The sequence below is a fragment of the Mytilus californianus genome, unplaced genomic scaffold (assembly GCF_021869535.1).
Source record: "Mytilus californianus isolate M0D057914Y unplaced genomic scaffold, xbMytCali1.0.p SCAF_8, whole genome shotgun sequence".
NCBI lineage: Eukaryota > Metazoa > Mollusca > Bivalvia > Mytilida > Mytilidae > Mytilus > Mytilus californianus.
Window position 1 is genome coordinate 50,960,855 of NW_026262734.1, and position 12,015 is coordinate 50,972,869.

Here is a 12,015-nt window from a genome sequence, read left to right on the forward strand (position 1 = left end):
TTAAATGTAAATATGTGATACGGCCTAAATTGACCCTAAATTATTTTCAGTCTTACTTGGCCTAAGACCCTTTTAAACTAATGTGATATGTTATTTGTAAGTTTTCTTTCCATTTAAAGTACATTAAATACATATGTAAGGATTATTTATAACCAAAAAGCTTTACAAATTTAAAATTGCTGGAAAATATTACATCTTCATGTAAGGCCCCCCTTCATTGGAAAACCTCCATTTTTAGCCACAGGCTCATATAAATTTGACTTTTTAATAATTATGATAAGTCTGATAAATCAAATGAGTACTCTATTGCTTTTAATACATAATATATTATATATTAAGGCATTTCAAAAGTATTTTTTTGCAATATTTAAATTTTTTAAGCCCCAAATGTTGATAGTTGAAAATTTTCAATTTTAACATCTAAATTTAACACTCAAAGTTGAATATAGAATTAGTCATATTGTCTATAATATATATCCTATTGCCATGAAACTTTGTAAGCAGTCCTATAATTTAATAAGCTTTGGTCATACCAAGTTTCATTAAGATTGGTCAACTTTTTCTACCCTATTAGGTCCGGGTACACAGTTATCGTCCTTTGATTTGCGTTGTCCACGAATATAGTCCCTAGTGTGGACAGTGTGTTACTTGTCGATTTTTTTTATACCCCTTCCGAATTTATTTCTCCATGTTTTATGACTCAAATAGTAAGTAGGGGGGTGAAATGACACTGTAAAAAAATTTGGGTCATGAATTTTAAAGTAAAGTAGTGATTTGGTCCAGCTGAAAAATGTTAAAAATTAGCACTTCGGAGGCTGTCAAAAGATTTGAAGACCCCCTCAGCATGAAATTGTCCATATTTTGAGTTAGAGCCGATGAAGTTTTCTATAATTTTGATATAATTTGTCCCAAAAGTAGTACAACACACTGTAAAAATATTATTGAGAAAGCGCAGGTGGGATTTTTTTAATTTTCATTTATTGTCTAAAAGAAATGCACTACGAAATAACTGTGTACTCGGACCTAAGAGGTGAAATCAGGAAATATAGAATCTGTACTTTGGCAACTTCCCTGAATGATTTGATGGTGTCAATTTATCAAATAGCATAAAACTAAAGGATTAAAACTTTTATTTGATAGAATTTCTGCAAAAATGACCAATTTTGGCATTTTATGGTCAAAATAAGCATTTCATAGCTTTTTCAATTTTGATGCATAAGTGGCATTCTGACTTTCTATCTGACAGGTTTTTATGTGTCAATATTTGTGTTTCTATGCTTCAATCCAGTTGTATTACTCATTTGTGAACTCTGAATCTACAGAAAAGAAGATTATCTCAGACAATATGTTCAAAATGTGTTGTATATATGGTCCTCGTCTAACGCCCTGTTTGGATCGAGTTAAATGTGAGGAGCTTGGAACATAAAAGTTGAAGTCCATTATAAAGACCTCACTAAATTTGTATAAAAAGCACTTAACAATGTCTTTTGTACCTGTTTTATGTCACATAATATCTTTCTTTTCTTCTGTAGGATAGCAAGTGGTTCAAATATAAGCCTGTTGAGACTAAAATTGCATGCATGTTTTTCACTAAAAAGTGAAAAATCTTTGTATCAGACCATACTGTTTGCAAAAAAAGTTGAATGCAAGAGTCTTTTTGTGCTCAGATTTATTGTATCATGTCACCTGAGTATAGAAATGATAGAAAAGACACAAAATTTTATTTCATATAGCTTCAATATGCATTTTTAAATGTAAATATGTGATACGGCCTAAATTGACCCTAAATTATTTTCAGTCTTACTTGGCCTAAGACCCTTTTAAACTAATGTGATATGTTATTTGTAAGTTTTCTTTCCATTTAAAGTACATTAAATACATATGTAAGGATTATTTATAACCAAAAAGCTTTACAAATTTAAAATTGCTGGAAAATATTACATCTTCATGTAAGGCCCCCCTTCATTGGAAAACCTCCATTTTTAGCCACAGGCTCATATAAATTTGACTTTTTAATAATTATGATAAGTCTGATAAATCAAATGAGTACTCTATTGCTTTTAATACATAATATATTATATATTAAGGCATTTCAAAAGTATTTTTTTGCAATATTTAAATTTTTTAAGCCCCAAATGTTGATAGTTGAAAATTTTCAATTTTAACATCTAAATTTAACACTCAAAGTTGAATATAGAATTAGTCATATTGTCTATAATATATATCCTATTGCCATGAAACTTTGTAAGCAGTCCTATAATTTAATAAGCTTTGGTCATACCAAGTTTCATTAAGATTGGTCAACTTTTTCTACCCTATTAGGTCCGGGTACACAGTTATCGTCCTTTGATTTGCGTTGTCCACGAATATAGTCCCTAGTGTGGACAGTGTGTTACTTGTCGATTTTTTTTATACCCCTTCCGAATTTATTTCTCCATGTTTTATGACTCAAATAGTAAGTAGGGGGGTGAAATGACACTGTAAAAAAATTTGGGTCATGAATTTTAAAGTAAAGTAGTGATTTGGTCCAGCTGAAAAATGTTAAAAATTAGCACTTCGGAGGCTGTCAAAAGATTTGAAGACCCCCTCAGCATGAAATTGTCCATATTTTGAGTTAGAGCCGATGAAGTTTTCTATAATTTTGATATAATTTGTCCCAAAAGTAGTACAACACACTGTAAAAATATTATTGAGAAAGCGCAGGTGGGATTTTTTTAATTTTCATTTATTGTCTAAAAGAAATGCACTACGAAATAACTGTGTACTCGGACCTAAGAGGTGAAATCAGGAAATATAGAATCTGTACTTTGGCAACTTCCCTGAATGATTTGATGGTGTCAATTTATCAAATAGCATAAAACTAAAGGATTAAAACTTTTATTTGATAGAATTTCTGCAAAAATGACCAATTTTGGCATTTTATGGTCAAAATAAGCATTTCATAGCTTTTTCAATTTTGATGCATAAGTGGCATTCTGACTTTCTATCTGACAGGTTTTTATGTGTCAATATTTGTGTTTCTATGCTTCAATCCAGTTGTATTACTCATTTGTGAACTCTGAATCTACAGAAAAGAAGATTATCTCAGACAATATGTTCAAAATGTGTTGTATATATGGTCCTCGTCTAACGCCCTGTTTGGATCGAGTTAAATGTGAGGAGCTTGGAACATAAAAGTTGAAGTCCATTATAAAGACCTCACTAAATTTGTATAAAAAGCACTTAACAATGTCTTTTGTACCTGTTTTATGTCACATAATATCTTTCTTTTCTTCTGTAGGATAGCAAGTGGTTCAAATATAAGCCTGTTGAGACTAAAATTGCATGCATGTTTTTCACTAAAAAGTGAAAAATCTTTGTATCAGACCATACTGTTTGCAAAAAAAGTTGAATGCAAGAGTCTTTTTGTGCTCAGATTTATTGTATCATGTCACCTGAGTATAGAAATGATAGAAAAGACACAAAATTTTATTTCATATAGCTTCAATATGCATTTTTAAATGTAAATATGTGATACGGCCTAAATTGACCCTAAATTATTTTCAGTCTTACTTGGCCTAAGACCCTTTTAAACTAATGTGATATGTTATTTGTAAGTTTTCTTTCCATTTAAAGTACATTAAATACATATGTAAGGATTATTTATAACCAAAAAGCTTTACAAATTTAAAATTGCTGGAAAATATTACATCTTCATGTAAGGCCCCCCTTCATTGGAAAACCTCCATTTTTAGCCACAGGCTCATATAAATTTGACTTTTTAATAATTATGATAAGTCTGATAAATCAAATGAGTACTCTATTGCTTTTAATACATAATATATTATATATTAAGGCATTTCAAAAGTATTTTTTTGCAATATTTAAATTTTTTAAGCCCCAAATGTTGATAGTTGAAAATTTTCAATTTTAACATCTAAATTTAACACTCAAAGTTGAATATAGAATTAGTCATATTGTCTATAATATATATCCTATTGCCATGAAACTTTGTAAGCAGTCCTATAATTTAATAAGCTTTGGTCATACCAAGTTTCATTAAGATTGGTCAACTTTTTCTACCCTATTAGGTCCGGGTACACAGTTATCGTCCTTTGATTTGCGTTGTCCACGAATATAGTCCCTAGTGTGGACAGTGTGTTACTTGTCGATTTTTTTTATACCCCTTCCGAATTTATTTCTCCATGTTTTATGACTCAAATAGTAAGTAGGGGGGTGAAATGACACTGTAAAAAAATATGGGTCATGAATTTTAAAGTAAAGTAGTGATTTGGTCCAGCTGAAAAATGTTAAAAATTAGCACTTCGGAGGCTGTCAAAAGATTTGAAGACCCCCTCAGCATGAAATTGTCCATATTTTGAGTTAGAGCCGATGAAGTTTTCTATAATTTTGATATAATTTGTCCCAAAAGTAGTACAACACACTGTAAAAATATTATTGAGAAAGCGCAGGTGGGATTTTTTTAATTTTCATTTATTGTCTAAAAGAAATGCACTACGAAATAACTGTGTACTCGGACCTAAGAGGTGAAATCAGGAAATATAGAATCTGTACTTTGGCAACTTCCCTGAATGATTTGATGGTGTCAATTTATCAAATAGCATAAAACTAAAGGATTAAAACTTTTATTTGATAGAATTTCTGCAAAAATGACCAATTTTGGCATTTTATGGTCAAAATAAGCATTTCATAGCTTTTTCAATTTTGATGCATAAGTGGCATTCTGACTTTCTATCTGACAGGTTTTTATGTGTCAATATTTGTGTTTCTATGCTTCAATCCAGTTGTATTACTCATTTGTGAACTCTGAATCTACAGAAAAGAAGATTATCTCAGACAATATGTTCAAAATGTGTTGTATATATGGTCCTCGTCTAACGCCCTGTTTGGATCGAGTTAAATGTGAGGAGCTTGGAACATAAAAGTTGAAGTCCATTATAAAGACCTCACTAAATTTGTATAAAAAGCACTTAACAATGTCTTTTGTACCTGTTTTATGTCACATAATATCTTTCTTTTCTTCTGTAGGATAGCAAGTGGTTCAAATATAAGCCTGTTGAGACTAAAATTGCATGCATGTTTTTCACTAAAAAGTGAAAAATCTTTGTATCAGACCATACTGTTTGCAAAAAAAGTTGAATGCAAGAGTCTTTTTGTGCTCAGATTTATTGTATCATGTCACCTGAGTATAGAAATGATAGAAAAGACACAAAATTTTATTTCATATAGCTTCAATATGCATTTTTAAATGTAAATATGTGATACGGCCTAAATTGACCCTAAATTATTTTCAGTCTTACTTGGCCTAAGACCCTTTTAAACTAATGTGATATGTTATTTGTAAGTTTTCTTTCCATTTAAAGTACATTAAATACATATGTAAGGATTATTTATAACCAAAAAGCTTTACAAATTTAAAATTGCTGGAAAATATTACATCTTCATGTAAGGCCCCCCTTCATTGGAAAACCTCCATTTTTAGCCACAGGCTCATATAAATTTGACTTTTTAATAATTATGATAAGTCTGATAAATCAAATGAGTACTCTATTGCTTTTAATACATAATATATTATATATTAAGGCATTTCAAAAGTATTTTTTTGCAATATTTAAATTTTTTAAGCCCCAAATGTTGATAGTTGAAAATTTTCAATTTTAACATCTAAATTTAACACTCAAAGTTGAATATAGAATTAGTCATATTGTCTATAATATATATCCTATTGCCATGAAACTTTGTAAGCAGTCCTATAATTTAATAAGCTTTGGTCATACCAAGTTTCATTAAGATTGGTCAACTTTTTCTACCCTATTAGGTCCGGGTACACAGTTATCGTCCTTTGATTTGCGTTGTCCACGAATATAGTCCCTAGTGTGGACAGTGTGTTACTTGTCGATTTTTTTTATACCCCTTCCGAATTTATTTCTCCATGTTTTATGACTCAAATAGTAAGTAGGGGGGTGAAATGACACTGTAAAAAAATTTGGGTCATGAATTTTAAAGTAAAGTAGTGATTTGGTCCAGCTGAAAAATGTTAAAAATTAGCACTTCGGAGGCTGTCAAAAGATTTGAAGACCCCCTCAGCATGAAATTGTCCATATTTTGAGTTAGAGCCGATGAAGTTTTCTATAATTTTGATATAATTTGTCCCAAAAGTAGTACAACACACTGTAAAAATATTATTGAGAAAGCGCAGGTGGGATTTTTTTAATTTTCATTTATTGTCTAAAAGAAATGCACTACGAAATAACTGTGTACTCGGACCTAAGAGGTGAAATCAGGAAATATAGAATCTGTACTTTGGCAACTTCCCTGAATGATTTGATGGTGTCAATTTATCAAATAGCATAAAACTAAAGGATTAAAACTTTTATTTGATAGAATTTCTGCAAAAATGACCAATTTTGGCATTTTATGGTCAAAATAAGCATTTCATAGCTTTTTCAATTTTGATGCATAAGTGGCATTCTGACTTTCTATCTGACAGGTTTTTATGTGTCAATATTTGTGTTTCTATGCTTCAATCCAGTTGTATTACTCATTTGTGAACTCTGAATCTACAGAAAAGAAGATTATCTCAGACAATATGTTCAAAATGTGTTGTATATATGGTCCTCGTCTAACGCCCTGTTTGGATCGAGTTAAATGTGAGGAGCTTGGAACATAAAAGTTGAAGTCCATTATAAAGACCTCACTAAATTTGTATAAAAAGCACTTAACAATGTCTTTTGTACCTGTTTTATGTCACATAATATCTTTCTTTTCTTCTGTAGGATAGCAAGTGGTTCAAATATAAGCCTGTTGAGACTAAAATTGCATGCATGTTTTTCACTAAAAAGTGAAAAATCTTTGTATCAGACCATACTGTTTGCAAAAAAAGTTGAATGCAAGAGTCTTTTTGTGCTCAGATTTATTGTATCATGTCACCTGAGTATAGAAATGATAGAAAAGACACAAAATTTTATTTCATATAGCTTCAATATGCATTTTTAAATGTAAATATGTGATACGGCCTAAATTGACCCTAAATTATTTTCAGTCTTACTTGGCCTAAGACCCTTTTAAACTAATGTGATATGTTATTTGTAAGTTTTCTTTCCATTTAAAGTACATTAAATACATATGTAAGGATTATTTATAACCAAAAAGCTTTACAAATTTAAAATTGCTGGAAAATATTACATCTTCATGTAAGGCCCCCCTTCATTGGAAAACCTCCATTTTTAGCCACAGGCTCATATAAATTTGACTTTTTAATAATTATGATAAGTCTGATAAATCAAATGAGTACTCTATTGCTTTTAATACATAATATATTATATATTAAGGCATTTCAAAAGTATTTTTTTGCAATATTTAAATTTTTTAAGCCCCAAATGTTGATAGTTGAAAATTTTCAATTTTAACATCTAAATTTAACACTCAAAGTTGAATATAGAATTAGTCATATTGTCTATAATATATATCCTATTGCCATGAAACTTTGTAAGCAGTCCTATAATTTAATAAGCTTTGGTCATACCAAGTTTCATTAAGATTGGTCAACTTTTTCTACCCTATTAGGTCCGGGTACACAGTTATCGTCCTTTGATTTGCGTTGTCCACGAATATAGTCCCTAGTGTGGACAGTGTGTTACTTGTCGATTTTTTTTATACCCCTTCCGAATTTATTTCTCCATGTTTTATGACTCAAATAGTAAGTAGGGGGGTGAAATGACACTGTAAAAAAATTTGGGTCATGAATTTTAAAGTAAAGTAGTGATTTGGTCCAGCTGAAAAATGTTAAAAATTAGCACTTCGGAGGCTGTCAAAAGATTTGAAGACCCCCTCAGCATGAAATTGTCCATATTTTGAGTTAGAGCCGATGAAGTTTTCTATAATTTTGATATAATTTGTCCCAAAAGTAGTACAACACACTGTAAAAATATTATTGAGAAAGCGCAGGTGGGATTTTTTTAATTTTCATTTATTGTCTAAAAGAAATGCACTACGAAATAACTGTGTACTCGGACCTAAGAGGTGAAATCAGGAAATATAGAATCTGTACTTTGGCAACTTCCCTGAATGATTTGATGGTGTCAATTTATCAAATAGCATAAAACTAAAGGATTAAAACTTTTATTTGATAGAATTTCTGCAAAAATGACCAATTTTGGCATTTTATGGTCAAAATAAGCATTTCATAGCTTTTTCAATTTTGATGCATAAGTGGCATTCTGACTTTCTATCTGACAGGTTTTTATGTGTCAATATTTGTGTTTCTATGCTTCAATCCAGTTGTATTACTCATTTGTGAACTCTGAATCTACAGAAAAGAAGATTATCTCAGACAATATGTTCAAAATGTGTTGTATATATGGTCCTCGTCTAACGCCCTGTTTGGATCGAGTTAAATGTGAGGAACTTGGAACATAAAAGTTGAAGTCCATTATAAAGACCTCACTAAATTTGTATAAAAAGCACTTAACAATGTCTTTTGTACCTGTTTTATGTCACATAATATCTTTCTTTTCTTCTGTAGGATAGCAAGTGGTTCAAATATAAGCCTGTTGAGACTAAAATTGCATGCATGTTTTTCACTAAAAAGTGAAAAATCTTTGTATCAGACCATACTGTTTGCAAAAAAAGTTGAATGCAAGAGTCTTTTTGTGCTCAGATTTATTGTATCATGTCACCTGAGTATAGAAATGATAGAAAAGACACAAAATTTTATTTCATATAGCTTCAATATGCATTTTTAAATGTAAATATGTGATACGGCCTAAATTGACCCTAAATTATTTTCAGTCTTACTTGGCCTAAGACCCTTTTAAACTAATGTGATATGTTATTTGTAAGTTTTCTTTCCATTTAAAGTACATTAAATACATATGTAAGGATTATTTATAACCAAAAAGCTTTACAAATTTAAAATTGCTGGAAAATATTACATCTTCATGTAAGGCCCCCCTTCATTGGAAAACCTCCATTTTTAGCCACAGGCTCATATAAATTTGACTTTTTAATAATTATGATAAGTCTGATAAATCAAATGAGTACTCTATTGCTTTTAATACATAATATATTATATATTAAGGCATTTCAAAAGTATTTTTTTGCAATATTTAAATTTTTTAAGCCCCAAATGTTGATAGTTGAAAATTTTCAATTTTAACATCTAAATTTAACACTCAAAGTTGAATATAGAATTAGTCATATTGTCTATAATATATATCCTATTGCCATGAAACTTTGTAAGCAGTCCTATAATTTAATAAGCTTTGGTCATACCAAGTTTCATTAAGATTGGTCAACTTTTTCTACCCTATTAGGTGAAATCAGGAAATATAGAATCTGTACTTTGGCAACTTCCCTGAATGATTTGATGGTGTCAATTTATCAAATAGCATAAAACTAAAGGATTAAAACTTTTATTTGATAGAATTTCTGCAAAAATGACCAATTTTGGCATTTTATGGTCAAAATAAGCATTTCATAGCTTTTTCAATTTTGATGCATAAGTGGCATTCTGACTTTCTATCTGACAGGTTTTTATGTGTCAATATTTGTGTTTCTATGCTTCAATCCAGTTGTATTACTCATTTGTGAACTCTGAATCTACAGAAAAGAAGATTATCTCAGACAATATGTTCAAAATGTGTTGTATATATGGTCCTCGTCTAACGCCCTGTTTGGATCGAGTTAAATGTGAGGAGCTTGGAACATAAAAGTTGAAGTCCATTATAAAGACCTCACTAAATTTGTATAAAAAGCACTTAACAATGTCTTTTGTACCTGTTTTATGTCACATAATATCTTTCTTTTCTTCTGTAGGATAGCAAGTGGTTCAAATATAAGCCTGTTGAGACTAAAATTGCATGCATGTTTTTCACTAAAAAGTGAAAAATCTTTGTATCAGACCATACTGTTTGCAAAAAAAGTTGAATGCAAGAGTCTTTTTGTGCTCAGATTTATTGTATCATGTCACCTGAGTATAGAAATGATAGAAAAGACACAAAATTTTATTTCATATAGCTTCAATATGCATTTTTAAATGTAAATATGTGATACGGCCTAAATTGACCCTAAATTATTTTCAGTCTTACTTGGCCTAAGACCCTTTTAAACTAATGTGATATGTTATTTGTAAGTTTTCTTTCCATTTAAAGTACATTAAATACATATGTAAGGATTATTTATAACCAAAAAGCTTTACAAATTTAAAATTGCTGGAAAATATTACATCTTCATGTAAGGCCCCCCTTCATTGGAAAACCTCCATTTTTAGCCACAGGCTCATATAAATTTGACTTTTTAATAATTATGATAAGTCTGATAAATCAAATGAGTACTCTATTGCTTTTAATACATAATATATTATATATTAAGGCATTTCAAAAGTATTTTTTTGCAATATTTAAATTTTTTAAGCCCCAAATGTTGATAGTTGAAAATTTTCAATTTTAACATCTAAATTTAACACTCAAAGTTGAATATAGAATTAGTCATATTGTCTATAATATATATCCTATTGCCATGAAACTTTGTAAGCAGTCCTATAATTTAATAAGCTTTGGTCATACCAAGTTTCATTAAGATTGGTCAACTTTTTCTACCCTATTAGGTCCGGGTACACAGTTATCGTCCTTTGATTTGCGTTGTCCACGAATATAGTCCCTAGTGTGGACAGTGTGTTACTTGTCGATTTTTTTTATACCCCTTCCGAATTTATTTCTCCATGTTTTATGACTCAAATAGTAAGTAGGGGGGTGAAATGACACTGTAAAAAAATTTGGGTCATGAATTTTAAAGTAAAGTAGTGATTTGGTCCAGCTGAAAAATGTTAAAAATTAGCACTTCGGAGGCTGTCAAAAGATTTGAAGACCCCCTCAGCATGAAATTGTCCATATTTTGAGTTAGAGCCGATGAAGTTTTCTATAATTTTGATATAATTTGTCCCAAAAGTAGTACAACACACTGTAAAAATATTATTGAGAAAGCGCAGGTGGGATTTTTTTAATTTTCATTTATTGTCTAAAAGAAATGCACTACGAAATAACTGTGTACTCGGACCAGTTCAACCAACATTCGACAGGTTTTCAGCATACACTGACCTCAGAACAACCAGCATTCGACCTGATTTCAACATACAATGACCACAGTTCAACCAACATTCAACATGTTTTCAGCATACGCTGACCATAGTTCAACCAGCATTCGACCTATTTTCAACATACACTGACCACAGTTCAACCAGCATTCGACCTGATTTCAACATTTACTGACCACAGTTCAACCAGCATTCGACCTAATTTCAACATACACTAACCACAGTTCAGCCATCATTCGACTTGTTTTCAACTTGCATTGACCAAATTTAGACCAAAATTCAACCTATTTTCAACGTTGGAAGCTGACGTTGAATCAACGTTATGTTTTCAACGGTATATCAATTTTCAATCCAACACTACTTTTCAACATTGATTCAACGTTGAAATCTGACGTTTATTCAATGTTGAATCAACGTTGCTGTGCCTGCTGGGATGTTTCCTTATGTTTTAAGGTGTATATAGTTGCTACAATTATACCCTATGGGTAGTGCTCCATAATTAATGGAGGAATATACAAGACACTGAACTGAACTTTACAGATACTAAAGATGTGTACTTCTTATATTTCTGAATTGTTTAAAGTTTAAAAATGACTTACAAAAATATTAATTACATAACATACAGTTAACTTGTATACAACCTATTGATATTATAGCTGCCAATCATATATGTTATGTATTATTATGCAATGCACTTTGTATTGAGATTATCGGTTGTAGTGGTTGCGTTTGTGCCAATATATATATTGTCTATTGTGACAGTGTCTATAAATTAAGATGGGATAATTTATAAAAAAAAATCAACTAAAATTCTGATCAGCAAATGATTCAAAGTAACACTATCTAATTTCAATGAAGCATAAAATGTATCAACGTGTATTAAATTACCTGCAAGCAGAGTAAACATACCAAAAAATAATTAA

At 30.5% G+C, this 12,015-nt stretch overlaps 3 protein-coding genes across 3 annotated transcripts in view; 1 reads left to right on the forward strand and 2 right to left on the reverse strand.

Moving 5' to 3' along the window:
• LOC127712220 (beta-glucuronidase-like) overlaps positions 1 to 12,015 on the reverse strand; it is a 988,629-nt gene that overhangs the window by 892,307 nt on the left and 84,307 nt on the right. The gene's annotated exons all lie outside the window — the stretch shown is intronic.
• Positions 1 to 12,015, forward strand: part of LOC127712224 (ornithine decarboxylase-like) — a 787,891-nt gene that overhangs the window by 664,059 nt on the left and 111,817 nt on the right. The gene's annotated exons all lie outside the window — the stretch shown is intronic.
• Positions 1 to 12,015, reverse strand: part of LOC127712221 (uncharacterized) — a 209,635-nt gene that overhangs the window by 81,567 nt on the left and 116,053 nt on the right. The gene's annotated exons all lie outside the window — the stretch shown is intronic.